This window comes from Myiozetetes cayanensis, unplaced genomic scaffold (assembly GCF_022539395.1).
Source record: "Myiozetetes cayanensis isolate MyiCay16 unplaced genomic scaffold, myiCay2020 scf6-25, whole genome shotgun sequence".
In the NCBI taxonomy this organism is placed as follows: Eukaryota; Metazoa; Chordata; class Aves; order Passeriformes; family Tyrannidae; genus Myiozetetes; species Myiozetetes cayanensis.
Genome location: NW_026087853.1, coordinates 53,414,278 through 53,429,193, shown reverse-complemented (window position 1 = coordinate 53,429,193; position 14,916 = coordinate 53,414,278). Strand labels below are relative to the sequence as shown.

At 40.2% G+C, this 14,916-nt stretch overlaps 1 long non-coding RNA gene across 1 annotated transcript in view; it reads left to right on the top strand.

Moving 5' to 3' along the window:
- Positions 1-14,661, top strand: part of LOC126650555 (uncharacterized) — a 271,938-nt gene extending 257,277 nt beyond the window's left edge. The window contains exon 3 of the long non-coding RNA XR_007631448.1: positions 14,536-14,661. This is a non-coding gene — a long non-coding RNA (uncharacterized LOC126650555). The remainder of the gene's footprint in view (positions 1-14,535) is intronic.
- The last annotated feature ends 255 nt before the right edge of the window (positions 14,662-14,916 follow it).

Sequence of the window (14,916 nt, the reverse complement as noted above, 5' to 3'; positions counted from 1 at the left end):
ACAAACAAATTGGGACATATGTTTGTCAGAAGGAGCATGGACTGACAGGAGAAAAAGTAGTGGATGGGAATGCTCCAAAAATGTCCTTTCAAGGCTTTGTGTGCAGAAATATTGGAATTGCAAGGCTGACTTTTTGCACCTGAAAAAATTCCTAAATTATGGATCAAGGTTGAGGCATAATTTAAGGGAGGGTAGTTTTATCACAATGCAACAGGCCTACTAGGATTTGGATGTCTCCAAAACAAATAAAAAATGTCAGAGCAGGTGGGATTTTTTTTTTCTCCATGAACTATTCTGCTGAAATGAGAAATCATGCATTTAACCAAACGGTCACTGAGGTGGTACTTTGGTCAAAGCATGAAATAAGAGGAAGATGAAGTCATTACATCAGCAGAGTGGGTTAAACTTATTTGGTCTTTTCTAAACACAGATGTTGCTGACACAGATTATTAAAATAGGATGGTAAAACGTACTCTCCATGACTGTTTGCCAGTTAATGAGGAAAGTGTGTTGCTGATTGCCCTACAAAATTGGGCTCTAGGTCATTAAAGTTTTAAATTCACAGGAAGTCTGTCTTCTCTATGGGCTACCATTTGCAATGTCTCTGTGTCATGTGCAGCAATTGAAAGCAATTTGGATTTAGAAGGATTGCCTTCCATTCCCTCTGTGACAACAGGAACCTACAGCTTCAATTAGTGGTCAAGCAGGAGGCACAGTACATTATTGTGAGTAAACACAGGATAAAGAGCACAGCCTTTGCCTTGAGGAACTTAAAACTGAAAGGTGGACTGACAGACCACAGGCAAGATAACAAGGCAGTAGGTTGATACAAAATGCAGATGTGTTTGTGAGAATGAAATAGGGTTTTTTTCTGTTTTGCTTTATCTCTTCAAGGACAATCATTCTGTTGACACTCAGCAGTTCCAGACCAGGGCGAGAAGAGGAAGATAAGAGCAGGGGTGCCAGGAAGCCCAAATTTTGAGAGGGGTAAGCTTCTCGTGAGCTCTTGTTCCCTGACTCAGATGGCAGGATCTTTTACATTGCACAGTCTAAACTAGTTAGACCAAAATCAGTTCCTCAAAAGATCTGACAGCAGCATTAGGGTAACAGGAGATCTGTGATTATCCAGACAGGTATGTCCAAAACTAATAATTTGAAACCAGCTTGACTTTCTCTGGGAAAATGTAGCAGGTGGCACAGATAACAGAGATCTGGGCAATACCAGGTAAGGTTTTTCATATCATCTTGCATGTTTATCAGGCAGCATCTCATTTGTTATATGGACTTGCTGGGATGATTCTGGAATGTCTATACTAGTTGGCTGGTAAAGCACATTGGAGAGATTGCTGTCAGGGATCCTCTGTCAAATGAGAAAGTTTTTTTTAATTGCATTTATGCAGAATTTGCCTTTTGGATCAAGTATAATTCCATTTTTTCCCTGATGATAGGGATGGTAACATAGAAAGGGTACATATTGAATTGAGAGGTGATGCAATGCTATAATCAATTGGAAAAATGGGAATAGCTTGTAGTAAAATAACATTGAGTAAAATAAAAAAAATTATGAAGAAAAAGTGTCAAATCATGCACTTAGAAAGGAATAGCTGGATGGTTTTTCTGAAAAAGAAAATGCATTAAAATTTGCCAGGACTTCTGATGGACTGTGATGCAAATACTGGTTAACATGATTTTTTTGTAAAAATTACAAGTGGGGATGTTTAAGTAGAGGTATCATTAGTAGCAGAGGTAAAGTAATCCTCTACTCCATTAAATGCTCTTACTGTTTCATCTGAGCTACTGTTTTATGATATTGGCCTTAAGTGGTTCAGACAGTAGTAGGATAAACATTAGGAAATGTTTTTATTAATGCTAAGAGTAGCATGGTAGTGGAATGACTGCTAGGTTGTAGAGGTTTCACTGGAGATCTCCAGAAACCTTTTTAATCCTCACTAGTCAGATGTGAGTTGACTGCAGCTGAAAAGAAAGGGTGTGGGCAGCCCAACTGAACTCTCAAAACTCCTTCATCCTTTTTTTTCTCTGATTCTGTATATCATTCATAGACATGTATGAAACCCTGCTGCTGAGTACTTTTACGATCCCTTGTGCCAGCTTAACCCAGAGATGTGTGATTTCAGCAGAACATAAAGTGAGAATCCTGCATTCATTGCCAGAAAGCACTGAGATTTTGACACTTCCATTCAGTAACATTGCCTGAGAATCTTTCGAGGAATGAAATAACTACACACCTTGGATAGCATATAAACTAACTGGCTCTGCATTGTACAAGCTGGATGTATTTAGTATATGGCTCAGTTCACTGTGGTACATGAAGTTCATTTTTAGGTTCTATGTCATCTAAGAACTTGCTTCGGGGACTCCTCCATGGCTCCAGTCCACTGACAATCACAGCCTTGCTGGGGTGTGATGTTTGTTTAAGAGAAGCTGGAAGTGAGCCAAAATCAAGTCTAAAGTTGGGATTTTCTTAATACAGTGAAATATATTTCAGATAACTAAGATTTACTACATTTTGAGGAGGAAATAGTTTTGTGTCTAATTCCTGTGGAAAGGAAGTTTTCCTACATTTTTGCAGTCTCAAGCATAAATTTTCAGGTATTTGAACAAAGCAGTGCTGCAGAAAGGGGCCTGGGGGGTCCTGGTCGATGGCAAGCTGAGTCAGCAGTGCCCTGGTAGCCAGGAGGGCCAACTGTGTCTGGGGGCATCAGGCACAGCATCACCAGCCGGGTGACAGAGGGGATTGTCCTGCTCTGCTCTGCACTGGGGTGGCCTCACCTGGAATATTGTGGCAGTTTTGGGCACTAAGCTGTTAGAGAGTGTCCAAAGGAGGGCAATGAGGATGGTGAAGAGCCTTGAGGGGAAGCCGCGTGAGGAGCAGCTGAGGGCACTTGGTGTGTTCAGCCTGGAGAAGAGGAGACTGAATGGAGACCTCACTGCAATTACAACTTCCTTGTGAGGGGAAGAGGAGGGGCAGGCACTGATCTCTGCTCTGTGGTGACCAGGGACAGGATCTGAGAGAACAGCCTGAAGTTGTGTCAGGGGAGGTTTACATTGGGTATTAGGAAAAGGTTTTTCACCCAGAGGGTGGTTGGGCACTGGAATAGGCTCCCCATGGAAGGGGTCACAGCACCAAGCCTGAGAGTGTTTGAGAAGCATTTAGACAACACTCTCAGGCCCATTAAGTGATTCTTGGGGAAGGTCCTGTGCAGGGCCAGGAGTTGGACTTCGATGATCCTTGTGGGACCCTTCCAACTCAGGCTATTATAATCCTATGATTGAAGGTCTCTTCCAGCACTGATGATTCTGAGATATACCATCAAATAAGTAGTAGCTTTAAACTGTAGTTTCATGTCTCCTGGACAATCCTGGGAAAGAGATGTAATTTCAAAAAGCTACTTAAACGGTGTGAAACTTTTGAGGTATTTTCACGTGGTATTTCTAAGATCAACCAAGAAACTCCTGCAAAGATCCTTGTAAAGAAGGAATAGAAGAAAGGCCAAAATATGAAAAGCTGGCCAGATGATAGCTGACTTGCCAGAGCTGTCTCTAGAGCTCTGTCTTGTGCCAAGGAAGGGCAACTGCTAAGAAATTTTGCTTAACAAGAAGCCAAAAATTCTTCTCTATCCGTGCGTCAGATTTTTAGGTGGAGTTGCATGAACTAGTTTGTCATTGGGTCCCTACCGTGTTCTCCCAACCTTCTCTATAATCCAGGCTATGAATTATAGATTATTTTATAGCCATTGTTTCAAAGAACTGCTTATCCCCTAATAATTACCTGCAGACATGCTGATACATATTGAGTTCTAACAAAACCACTGCCTGGGTATGACCCGAAGAAAGCAGACCTTTTGACTGCTTTCATTCAGGTTACATAAGGTAAAATTTTTTTGCATTATGTCAGTTGTTAGGGAGTTTAGGATGACACCATTTCCTAGGGTTTAAATGATTAATTAGAAGCTTGGGTTGAGATATAAAATTAAATGCTTGTACCAGTACGATCAGCTTTACTTTTGCGCACTGAAGCAGTAATGAACTACTGTGTAAGGCCAGACGTTTCCTCTAGCAAAAGTGGAAATTCAACCGGTATGCAGCGCTTTGGCAAGAGATAAAACAAAACCTAATTGCTTAAATTATGCTTAAGTTATATTTGCAAGATATTTCTAAACCACTGGACTTTTTCCATTTTCACTTTTGCTACAAAAATTGAAGATTTTTGAGTGGATTTTTTTTGTTCCTCTTGCCCATTTACTTTTATAATATCTAACATTTAAAATGTAAAATTTCATCATGTTTATCTCCACTGAAACTCTGATAGAACTGAGTAAATAATCATATGGTAAACAAAGCACCTTTTGACCCAAGTTATGCATAGCTGTGTTTCCTGGATGTTAACAAAAATAAATTAAATTTGCAGACAGGCTAAATACTGCTTCCCAGTTCAGAATTCAGACTTTTCCATTGTTGCCCAAAAATTAATAAGTAAAAGCACCTTTTTTTTCCCACTCCTTTGGTTCTGGGTCTAGCATGAGGTTGGTCGGGTCAGTGTTCTGGCCGTGCTCACTTGTCACAGCCTGTGATGGTTCCTGGGCACAGGTAGGTGCTTGATGACAGGAGGAACTACCAGAGCTGTTCCCTTCTGCTGCTCATCTGTGGTTTGTGGTTTCATCATAGAAAAGGACACTTGTGTGCAGCCAGAAATCTAGGCCTGGGAGTTTCCTTACTTGTGATTGAATTTAGTGTGTTCTCCCACTAGATTAAGAACATTTGTAGAGCTGTGTAGGGCTGTGGGATGCTGTGGTTACACTCAGTAGAGATCAATGGTGGTCTCCATTTCCAGTGTGAAAAGCCAAAGAAAAGCCTATCAGGGAAAATCAATAAAGAAACTTCTCCTAGTTTATTGATGCTTATTAAAGGGTGCAAAAGGAGCCTTATGTCCTCTGTAGTTTATTTCTAATGGGAAAAACACAACAGAAGGTGGCAGATATGGTATTTGAGTTTCTTTGTTACTTTTTTTTTTCATTTGGCCAGTAAAAATTTCTAGATCAAGTAATGTAACTTTTAAAGCAAGTATTTTACTGATTTATTTTTTAATATACACAATGTGGTGGTTCTGGTCATGGGTTTCAGTGGTGACATATCCAAGCAAAACTTTGGACAAGTGAATAAGCACATTTTTATGAATATGTACACAGAGAGCAGCAGTGAGGAGCTGCATTAAAAGAAAGTTTTGAGAATAAGCAAGTCTGAAGCCACGAAAGTTATAGCTGGGCTGGTGAAGTAATAGCTTACCCCCCTGAGGACATTACCTTACACTGAGAGAGGATTGTGTGCTGCTAATGACTGCTGGAAGAGGAACATCCTTTACGAGAGGTGGGGCTTGGCAGAGCTCTGAAGCAAAGTCTATGTTGGGACGTCTGTTATACCATTTGTTCTGCATTTCTGGTGGGTTTTCTTTGTCCCTGCTCATGTCCCAGGCATTGACAGTGTAATTTGGATGTTTTATGGCCCATCTCTGTGCTTGTGATGCTTGGAGTATTAGAACATGGTTCTTCCCAACACAAGTGGACATTGCTAGTGGTGGTGAATATTCTAGTTGGTTTTCTGTGACACAAATAAAACTCCCTTTTCTGCCTAGTATTTTAAGTGAAATGCAACACCAGATGAAGGTGGGCAGGTATTCTTGTCATGATGAGGAAAGATAGCATGGCAAAAAGAAAAGCATCGCCATTTAGGCTCTTCCCAACACCCCCCAGCAATGATGGCACCTAGCCAAAGGTTTTCTTTACAGTTATTAGTATTTTTCAATGCTAAAAGCTAACTTGAGATTCCAGACAGGTCTAATTCAAATGCACTATTAAGCCAAGAATAGAATATGTGTCCCAGAGTGCACCACTGCACTATTTAAATAACCACTGAGGTAGCATGTGAAATGGTGATTTTCTAAACAAGTGGTATTTAATTTAGATTAATATTTTTTACCAAAATGTCCCAGAGAAATTATCACTAGTAATTAAAGTAACAATACTTCATGCTAGCAAAGACATTTTCAAATATCAAAAAGTTACTTAACTATCAGTTATGCTTCATTAAGTGATTCCTGATGAATTCATCTGCTAAATTAAACTCCATTAACTGATTCTTGCAGTGTTATTCAGAAATGTTATAATTATTTCTCTTTCAAATACAGGGAAACTGAGGTAGATAATTCAGGTGGTTTGCTGATGGCCATGTACAGCATTTACTCTGTAAACTAAATGGAAGGTTGGGTTCCCACGGCTTCTTTCCTGATATTAAAACCGCCAGCCCTTATTTGATACCTATTTAAAAACAAAAAAAAACCCCAACCCCCCCCAAAAAAAAAAAAAAAAAAAAAAAACCCAAACAAAAAAAATCCCAAAACCAAACCAGCAACAAGTACCACACCACAACAAATGGACAAAAACCAAAGACCTCCCCACAAAAAAAACACCCCAATCTACCTTTCCTCTTGTCTTAAAAAAATCATCAATTTGACTGTAGTGGCTACTCAAACAGTGTCTGAAAATTATTCCAATAAAAATATTTTAGAAAGGGCTTTGAGATCTGATAGAAATTAAAACAATACATTTCTGTTTTTCAGACCAAGTTTTACTAGTTCTTGATTTTTTCCATGTGTTGACTCTGTGGTGTAAGTGTGTTTTACAACTCTTTCTTAGGCTGGAAATGTAATATCTTTTCTGTCAGGAATATTTCTGTAAAGTAGGCATTTTAATTTTTCATAAGTCATCACAAATCAACTTATTTAAAGATTTTCAAAATTCCTGTGGCTAGGTAAAAGCGCTCACCACAGAACCCACCTCTACTTTAGTTGAATGACTGCGGAACAGGTACTATAAAAGAGCTGAGAAATAGAATCCAAAATTTGATTTTCCCCTACCACCCCTTTCAGATTTCCAGCTCTCTGTAAAAAGTGACAGGACTGAACTTGTGCAGACAGGCTGATTCTTTGAGTGTGGTAGACAAGCACAGTGAAAAGGATGAATAAAGAGTTACTCTGGTTCTTGCATAACTGCATCAGACCCATTGGTATGTGCTTCCCCCAGTCCCTGAGCAAACTGGGACAGAGGAGCAAAGCTGGGACACTCTCACTGCTCAGCCAGCAGGGTCAGTATTGCCTTCTGAGCGTGACTCTCTGTCTTCCAGGACAGAGAAATGCACTCCTTGCTGAGGCTGTATTTAAAAGCAGCATTTAACCCATGAATAAGGGCTATTTCTGTCCTTATCTAGTGACTAATTTCTTGTTTTCTGGAGCAGGAGAAGGCAGCAGCCTTTCAAACCAAGTCATTTGACCCCAAACTTTAATAAAAGTGTATAGGAATCAGAATCCTACTGTCATCTAGTTATCATGTCATAGAGGACACCACAATTGCAAGATTTTGGTGGGTTTCATTGCTGCTGCTTAGTTGGACTACGTATCAGGCTGTGTGAGTACAGAGTACAGGCACCCCAATATGTGTAACAAATTATTGTACATACAATTATTATTTTATAAGACAGTTATTGAATAGTGTTTAGAAAATAATAACCAGTGATTGCATTGAGGCACAGAGAAAGTGGATAAATGTGAATTACTTTTTGACTGATGGTGCTCTTGTTCAGCTAACACGTAAACATGATAGTCATAACTTTGTTTTGAAGAGCAGAAAACCAGTAGTTGATTATTGACTTTGAGCAAAATTTCTTAAACTCTCAATCTATTGTGAATCTTGTAATGTGAGATATGGCACCAATTCTGCCCTTCTACAGTGCTTAGGTAGCTTAGACACTGTAACTGTCTGTAGGCTGAATCCTTTCTTTTCCTGAGATTCCTCCAATTGCCTTTCCATAAGGTAATGGCTTCCTCTCTACCGTGTGCCAGGTTAGTGACAATTTCCTTTACAGAGGGCTCATCTCTGAGTGCTCGTGCACATCTCTATTCCAGTTCTTTCCGAAATGGCTGTTGTGCCAAGTGCCTCTAAACTGGTGATTTATGGAGCAGCCTTTGCAGGGGCAGCAGCCACAGCCCCCTCTGCCTCCGTGGGCAGGGGCAGTGGGGCTCCAACCTTTCCTTTCTTCTCCTGACCAATACTGCCAGATGACTATTCCTGTGTTGCCTGAAGCTGAAGTTGTTCTTCCTCCAACTGTTTACATGTAAATAATTTACATGCTTTGTTATTAGTGGAGTTGGAATGAGGGAAGGTGGGGGGAGATACGATAAACCCAAAACTTGTTTTTTTCTAAGTGAGAAGGAATTTTTACTGTTCTTGGAGCCCTAGGGTGTTTTATTTGATACTTTGCAGTGTTGACATCTCCAGATTTCAACATTTCTTACCAGGATGTTTTGCTTCAACACTGATGAAGGTAAATATCTGGACAAGTCTATCACTTTGTAAAAAGCTACCTGAAAGAAAATGAAATACTTACAGGGCTTTGTAGGCAGATTGTGGAAGGTCTTGATTGCTGAGGCCCCCACTGCAAAACATATGCCCCATATTTGGAATATGGGATTTTTGTACAGAGCATCTCATGTATGCTTACTTTGAGAAGAGTGGGCTGTCAGGTACTGCAGCTCCTATGCAAGCTTTCAGTATGAAAGTTGGTAGTTCATGAGACTAGTGAGTGGGAGGAGTGGGAAATGCAAGAAATCAACCTATAAGCTCCCAAATGCTGAATTAACAGCTCTCACACAGCCTCCTCAGCTGTCAGGAGCACTAAGTCCTTTGGGGACAGCTCACAGGGGGTGATTTCTCCTGCTATGGCACCAGGTTGTGACCACCACAACCTGTGCCTGTCCCCTGCACCCATCCTACAGCCATACCCCTCCTGTGGTGGGATCCCAGCAGGCCTGTGTGTTCTTTCTAGTCACACATATTGAGATTTGTCCATCTTTTATTTCCTTCTGTGTTCAAACAGAATCAGAATTGCTGTAAGCTGAGAAGCACAGATCCTATATCTAAGCATCTGTGTGAGTCTTGATTAGTGCACCATGGTCTTGGGCTCTAATGCACATGTGACATGGTCCTAGGAGAGGTCCTTCTCTCTGTCATATCCTTGCCAGTGCTTGTTTCCAGTGAAGGGAAGGACAACCTGAAGTACTACAGAAAAACACATAAATTACTGACATCCTTTTGTGTGAGGTTATTGCAGATGTAGGGCTTCTATATTAATACAGTCCCTTTAAACCTTGTAAAAAGGCATTTATCAGGCCTCTGACTTACATAGCTAAGAATGAAAACTGAGAATATTAAAGATCTGAAGTGTTTCCTCACATCTGACAGCAAGCATTATAACTATTATTGCAGCCAACATGGATGGATGCAACATTCCTATTTGAAAGGAGCAAAATGTTTGCAGGCACAAGTGGCAAAGTTAACATTTCCTTAAGTGTTCTGGAAAAATGCCTTGTGTGCTAGGAGCCATAATGTGCTCCCAGAAAGGCAACACAGACTTCAGCAACAGAGTTGTCTGGACCAAACTAGGAATGTTGAAATCTACACAGGATGCCAGTGTTTTGAAAAAACAAGTACCAAACTGCATTGGTTCAGCTCCAGCGCTGCTTTAGTTGTCTGATTCTGACGTAGAAGAATTGCACATTACTAATGGTCTGAATTTTTGTTCACTGTGCTTCTACAGCATCTGACACTTGATCTTCCAAGGCTATTGGACGTCAAGTGCTTTGGTGTTCGGTGAAACTGTACTGCTTTCATCTTTCGTATTTCCACCATATAGAGGGATCCCTCTTACAAGGCAGTGTGGTTGAAATAAATATGCTTCAACTAGCAGCTGTGGAAGATGTTTCATAAGGCTTCAAGGAGAGGGTGCTTTGCCTCCGAGAGACGAAATGGTATGGTTTGCTGACCTTACCTTGTTATCAGAAACAGGACATCTGAATGTTAAAATGAAGTTTCAGTTGGTTTCCCTTGCATCCTTTCCTCAAACCAGTGATGTACCCAATTGATGATGTTGAGCTATATTGCTGTGAACAGATAAGCTGCTATAGGACTGTGGAGAAATATTGGCAGAGGTCCTAGTTTCTTTCCATTCTCTTTCTATTTTAGAAGGAATTAAGCAGCTGGTATTTTCCATCTGACTGAAACTAGGCTTTCATGCATGCTTTTATACAGTGCAATTTTGACTTCATGAAAAGGGAATAAATTATTGTTGTCATGATTTTGATTTCTGCTGTTAAAGCCAGGCTTGCAGGACCAAACTGAATCAAAACAACTTTTCTTTTAAATAGCTCCTTGAAAGCCTTGAAGAACTGTCAGTCCCTTAAGTCTGACTGAATTGACTTGGAAGGCTGTGAAGGTCACTCTTAAAAAAAAATATATTGTGGTTGAACTCTAAGTACAAATTCCTTAAAGAGATCTAGATAACAATGCAGGTTTCTCCCATCTCCATTACTTTTGAGGATTGTAGGTCTCAGCAGTTGGAAGTTAGGAGCAAAGTCTGTATTTTTCTTCTGAATGGCTGAGGACACTTTTTTTATGGCTCACATATTTTATGGCCAAGCTGTATTTCTTAGTAATTTGAGAATAAGGTTGGAGGGTGCCACTTGCATAGAACTGTAACTTGCCCAGCCACCACTGCATATTTATAGATAGGAATTCTTTCAATGCCTTAATTACTAAGAAGATACAAGTAGCTAAGATGAGGTTAATAAAATATGTCTGCTCAAAGTTTACTTTTGATTGAATATATATTGAAAGAAGTAAACTGAAGAGGGATTATCAAGTGCCGACTGTTGTGGTCTTAAAACATGCTGAAAGCAGAAGTGTGTGGCACTGAAAAGCCCTGACTCAGAAGAGCAGGGAGGCTTTACAGCTGGTTACACAGTGGGGTGTTGTTTTGTGCCGGTCTTTAAGCGCATTAGGTGGCCACTTACAAAATAATGTCACTAGGCTTCTGCCCCTGCGAGTGCTCGGGCTTTGTTCTCTTATTACATGGCTTTTAAGGAAACAAAAGGCAAAAGAATGCGTGGAAGCCTCCTCAGTGCATCTCTAATGATCTGTTGTGGCTTCGCCGCTGCCGGGGGACAGGCAAACAAAGGCGTCCCCTCCTGCCTTTGTGCCCGGACTCTGTTAGAAAGCCCTGCCTGCCCTGCCACCCTCGGAGAGGGACCTGCAAGTCCCAGCAATCGAGGGGATGGAGAAGTAAAACCAGGAGCATCAGTCCGGAAAAACTGATTGCTGCCATCTCTGCTGATAAATGTATGCACACAAGTGTGTCAGACGCTACCTGTTGTAAACTAGGCTTTGGCATGGTTGAATCTATTTTACTGTATTTAATTATTAAAAATAATATTCAATAATAAAACATAATCTTAAATAAAATTATTAAATTATAAAATATAGTTACTAATTAAAAGACTTTTTCATATTAGGGGTGGTAGAGTTTGTTTGTTTGTTATTTCCCCCCTTAGTGTTGATAGTATTTTTTGTAAGTTTCTAGTGAAGGCAGAAAAGTTTTGGCATCTGTAAAATATCTCACAAAAGCTGGCACTTTGTATCTTTTGTCTGCTATATGGGAACAGGAAAACACTTGTCTCATCATCTAAACTGAATAAAATACAAAAATAAGGAATGAGTGTATGGAAAATAGAGAAGTCTTTTTAAACATTTTCACTTTAATAAACCATACTAAAGGTATTAGAAAATACTGGAAATTTTATTACATAGCTCATGTTCTTATTTAGTTTTATTCACAGATTAACATGTTCTGAGTGAGAAGACCTTGAACATAATTTTCATCTCTTTGTTTGCTTCTCTGTCTTGAAAAACAAATGCCATTAACTTTACAAAAGAGTTACCAACTTTGGTTTGTTCTTTCTCACACAAAAATAAATTTAGGGATTGTTCTGTGGAAAACATCTCTCTGGCCAGATACTGTGATTTCAGTTCAAGACTTTGGAGGCAGTCTTGTCTGCATAAGGACTGTAAAATTTTGCTTGGTTATATATATATATAAAAATTGTCCTGCTTGCATGCAAAGCATTGATTGATTTGTTGTCTTTGCTCCAAGTAGTTCATCTATTTATATATTTTTCCAGAAATTGAAGTCTTTGATATTTAATATATTATTCATTATATTTCTCCAAGTGCAAATAGTTCTTTTATATAACTCTTTCATGCAAAAAGATAGAAATTAGTGTTAGACAGGTAGTGATTGTTCTGATTAAGTGTTTTGAGTTAATTCTAGTGAATATAATAAAATCATAATAAGATCATTTTTCGGGTGGTTTTAAACTGATTAGAAAACCATAGCCTGTCCTTAGCTTTAAAGAGAAATAAAACATGTAGCCATAACTGCAGTTAGTTTATGTGAACACTAATTATGGAGTGTCTATGAAAGTTCCATCGCTTCACACCAAGAAGTCCTCTCTGTCCATAGCTTTCTCATTCTTCACCTCTTTAAATCAGGTTCAGTACTTGAATTGTTTTCTGTGAGTTTTATCTGATTAGAGACCTGATGTGTGACCTCTGTCACTATCTTGGATTTTTTAAAGTTACTGTAGAGAAAACACAATATGACCTGAAAAACTTTGTAAATAAGACAGTTCTTCTCTGTTTCAGTCAGGTGAATTAAATTAACATATAAATTAGTATATTGTTACATTCTAAGATATATGAGTCAATTTTAAAATAATTCACTTGGTTTTTTAAACTTTGGCTTTTACTGTAATTTCAGATCTAGCCCTTTTAATAAGGTCAGTATCCCACAGTAGAGATTGGCCTGCAACTGTTGTTTATTGCCTGACAGTACAAATGAAATGCAGCATCAAGAAGAATCAGAAGAATTCCAGAAGAAACTAGAATAGTTATGGCAAACAAATATGCCTGAATTTCTTGGGTTTTTTCCTTTCCAGAAAGATGCAGGACTTGTTGGCTGGGTGGTGTTTGTTGTACAAGGAGTGTCAGATAGATTATATCTTAAAAGCAATCTCTTCAAGTAGGTTGTTAGTTCATCACCACCATGGTATTCGTGTATTGTTAGGATGATAAAACTTAACCCATCCCCACTCCTACGTGCTGCCTTTGGAGTGTTTTGGTTTACTGCCTCTTAGAAGTTATTGTAAGTTCCTGCATCTGGGGGAGGGCTCTCCACAGGAAACCCATCTTAGGCGTTTTCAAATTCTCAGCTGGGTCTCAGGCAAATGAGACCTGTTCCCTCTGGAGCATTGGCAGCCAGGGCAGCCTGAGGTGCCAGGCAAAGGAATCCCAAAGTAACGCCAGGTCTGTCCCACTGCATCCAGTAACAAAATTAGGGGAAGAATCTGATACTGGCAGAATCTGCTGTGATGTCCTGAAAGAAACTGAGGAAAATAGTTGGTCATTATTTTAGCGACCTTTGGGCAGGAATGCATTTTACATTCATCTGTGAGCAGCACACAAGACATACTGAGAAGTATTGTGGAGCAGTATATCCACAGGACATTATGGATACTAATGTGCCAAAATATATTCCAAAGTAGGGATGGTACTGCTGTGAAGTAACTGTTTTCCCACAGGTGCCTGAGCACACAGAGGAATAAATTAAAAGTTAGCCCCCTTTCTTTCAATTGCTGTGTGCTTGGAATTAACTCCATGAACTGGAGGAGCAGGTGATGCTGTATTTTCAGCTGTTCTCCCTCCCGAAGTGAGCAGAGGCAGTGGTTGGGGGTGCTGGGGAGCCCAGCTGGTTCTGGGCTCTCTGTAAGCTGAAATCCTGAAGATGGAACTTCTTACACCTGGCAGAGGGTTAACCACAGACAGTAGGACTGTAACACAGAGTGGGTTTCCTGTTAAAATGTCAACCTATGGTGTTAGGACATGTGGCTGTGTGTCCAATCATGAGTTGTTATGAAGTGGTAAACCAATGCTGTGTGTACATGTGTCACCCCAGAACTGTATAAAGGTAGCTGCACTGTTGCAATAAAAAAAGCTGCTGGTATCCTGAAACCCATGTCGCCTTCCCGCCTCGACCGCGACAGGGGGGATTGCTTTCATAGGTTAGCAGTGTTGGACAGATAGAAGTTGCAAGTAAAGACACTGGAAAAAAATAAAGATCTACTCTTTCTGTTATAAAATTCTGCCCTTAAATTCATTTCTCTTTCTCTTCCTCAGTGATAGTGCTGCAGGCCCTTAGCTGCTGCAGAGCCGGAGGCAGGATGTTGTGAAGCCATCTGCAATGTTACCAAGACAAATCTCTAAAATATGAAAGGCTTATAAAACCTGCATGAGATTTTATCAGTTTATCATCTTTCTAATGTGTCACTTAAAATGACTGGCTCTAACACTGGTGTGTAGGGCTTCAAACGTCTTCTTGCATAGTAATAATAATAATAATAATAATAATAATAATAATGGCCAGTCTTCGCGAGCGAAGATCCGGGGAAGGTCTTTCCACCTTCCAGCCTGCGCATTGGATTTTTTAGGTGAGACACAGTGTGCGCGGAACTGAGCCCACCCTTTAATCCTAAGGTTCATCTGCCGGGGCCAAGCGAGCTTGGACGGTGGCAGCGAGGTCCTTAGGACGTAGGTGGGTTGCCTTTAAGGGCTAACGAGCCCCACCTGCCCGGGAGTGGCCCTGACCGGGAATCGAACCCGGGTCTCCGCGGTGATAGCGCGGCGCCTTTACCACTAGACCACCAGGGGCCCCTGGTGCATAGACTACATGAGGAAAAGATGAATCCAGTGACACCTATTGGTTTACCTTCATTCACTTTTTTGGTCTGACTTTGAAATATTTGTGACAGAGATCTCTGTTTCCAGCTCTTCCAAACCCCACTGATAAGTTATGAAAGCTATTGCCAGTAATCCTGTGTTATAATTGGCAGAATTCACCGTGCCAGTTCATTACTGATCTGCATGCAAAGATGTGCAACAACTTCCCTTCAGCACTTGA